Genomic DNA, 3,096 nt, shown 5'->3' with positions numbered 1-3,096 from the left:
ATACGCCAATTAGCACAAATGGTAAGTTCCGACAGTGCCTACAAGTGTGCCTACTGGCCGCCAAATGGCAATACCGGTTTCATATGTATACACCTGGTAGAACTCGTCATTGGTGCTGATGATTATGGCTTGCTTTTGTTGCTAGGATTGTGCAAAAGACCTCCTTGATCTATAACGGTACAATCAATGATTTTCGGATGGATTCTTTTCGGATCGATTCTTAATATGAATTCTCGGACTAGGTCAAAACTGAGAATCAATTAGGTTTTTACATTGAAAGACAGAACCTTTTATCTTCAAACATTTGAGGAATTAGAAGATGTTGCATAACAATCTATGCTCACTGAGGAGGAGCAGCGTCGTGAGAATCATTTTTCTTAGACACATTGGACTGCTAAAGAGGAACAATAGGTGGTACATCTACCTGTGAATGAAAAATTTCCCCATCCTCTCGGAAATTTATTTTATAGCGCTTTATCCAAAATCCATACTGTGGAACGACAAGTCGCTCAAAACAGAGATCTAGCAAAAAAGTATGACGAATTTCATGACGAATATGAATTTTTCGATCATTTGCGTCCACTTGTAAGTGGTAGCAAGCAAATTCTTCCGAATCATCTAGTCATATGCCTCCTTATTTATTGTATGACAGCAGACACTGGTCAAATGTTTCTTCAAAGTTTCGTAGATCCAAAAGAGGTAGATTCACAAAGGATAGTTTATAGATTCTTTCACTTTATTAGCTAACCGAGCGTTCAAACAATTACCTATTGAGGACGTCAAAAAATATACAGAAGCTAGTGTCATTCTAGTCTAACTAAAGTAAACGCAGTTCTATCTGAAAATAAAACAGTAATATTTAAAGAAGTTTACAATGAAACAAAATGGTTCTAGGATTTCATTGATGTCCAAAATCGAACACTTATTTCTAGTAAAAACGCAACACATAGAAGTTTCAACAAAACCTATTTGTTTTATCTCTCATCGCTAGGCTTTTTCATCCTAATAAATGGCTAATTCCCATTATAAAAACAGCAAACGTGATAACGCAAGGAGCTTTGGGTTAGAACGTTAGATTGGAATGAGACGCTTCCACGAGACTTGCACGAATGCTAAAAGCACTATTATATACAGATCTAACTCTACTAGAAAAATTGGAAATACTACCATGCAAAGTAAAAAATTCAACTGAAGATTCCCTAATTTAGTTGAAAATGTATTCTTTAGTTAAAATTTTTTTTTGATCGACTAGGACTATACAATATGTCAGAAGCATCACTGCCAAAACAATCGGGTAAACCAGAAAAACCAGGATGGCTAGGGGAATTGGTAAATAGAGAAGGAAATGTACACGCAAAAGAACTAGTAGGAGTACCAGAAAAGCCAGAACAAATGGGCCAATTAGGAGAAAAATGGCTAGATACACCGAGAAATCCAGCAAATCCAGTAAATAAAGGAGCGAAAACACAACCAGTACAACTAGTAGGAGTGCCAGAAAAGCCAGAGCAAATGGGGCAACTGCGAGAAAAATGGCTAGATCAACCGAAAAATCCATGAAATCCAGGAGTGCAAAACAAACTTAGAAGAACTAGTAGGAGTGCCCGAACAGTCAGAACAACTTGGACAACTAGGATAAACATGATCAGAACAATCAAAGTAGAACAAATAGAACCACCGAAACAACGGTCAAAATCAAGAAAATGGGCGAAAATTAAAAACTCTTGGCAAATTGGAACAATTCGAGTCGAACCAGATGCATCTTGAAATGCGCAAATTGAATTTAAATTATTTTTAATATTTTTGTAGCGGAGTATCTATAAAAAGATGACTTTTTTCGAATTTTCTAAATATCAAAACGCATTGAAATTATTTAGCATTTAAAGATCTTCAATAAGGCAAATTTTAAATCGTAAGTTCTAAATTATCCTGAAACCATGTAGATGTTTCATGGTGCATTTTTGTAGATTTGATAAGGGTTAACGTGATTAAAAAACACCAAAAATTGTCGAAAAGTTTTGCTTTCTTGATAAGAGCTAACAAGGCTTAATACCTTCATATTTTAGAATATTTTTGTGTCTATTATCATAACCATCAACTTGGAATTTTGTTTAACTATTTGAATATTAATAATAATCACTAATATATTTGAAATAATGTTTACATTATTTTCTTAATGATAAGGTATTGGTTTAATTAGAAAATTGAGCTTCGCGGATTTCATCAAATCTCGACGTCTTCGGATTCACTGATCAATAAAAAGTGAATTCTACTTGTCTGTCTGCCAACCCTTTCGCTGTGGTTGCAGATTATAGATGCTGTGATTTTTGAAGAAATTATGCGATTGGATTGTTTTTTAGTATAGTGTTTTAAGGCATGAAAAAAGAATAGTTCGCTAGTCAGGACTTTTTGACAAATGGTTCTGGTGTCATTAAACGAAAGTGCTTCTTAAAAATAAAATATTTCCCTTTCCAGCAAAACTATACGAGATATGAAAACAGTTTTCAAAAGCAAAATTCTTCATCTCAAAAAGGGCAAAAAATTTTCAGAAAAGAATTTTTTTTTACTGGACTAATACGTTTCGTTTTAATCAAACTATAAAAGATTAAAAAATTAGTAAACAGATATTTTTTACTCGAAAAAAATCTTTCAATTTGTTATGAAAAATTTCTTGTTGGAATGTGCAGTTTTTCTTTCAATCGTGAAAAATAATATGTGAAAAAAATTACAATTTTTAAAATCGAAAAATTATACGAAAAAAAGTTAATAAATAAAAGTTTTCATTTTGATGTTATATACATTAAACATACATTTCACTATAAGGTTTGAGTTTATTAAAGGTTTGAGAATGACCAATTGAACCTCTGGCGACCAAAAGGGGACACGGCCGAATTCAGCCTGAGAAGTATTGTCCTGAGCGTCAATTTTAAAAATCTTTTTAATTTAAAATTTAAAGACTGATACTTGTAGAGAATTTCAAGGCGCATCTTTTTTTCCTCTTGCAAAAATTTAGAGGTTTTGTAGTTTTTGAGATAATTGGTAAAAAGTGGATTTTTTGAAAACCAAAAATTCCAATCTTTATTCACTTCAACTCGCGCT

Source organism: Belonocnema kinseyi, chromosome 2 (genome assembly GCF_010883055.1).
Source record: "Belonocnema kinseyi isolate 2016_QV_RU_SX_M_011 chromosome 2, B_treatae_v1, whole genome shotgun sequence".
Lineage (NCBI taxonomy): Eukaryota > Metazoa > Arthropoda > Insecta > Hymenoptera > Cynipidae > Belonocnema > Belonocnema kinseyi.
This window is presented reverse-complemented; position numbering follows the sequence as displayed.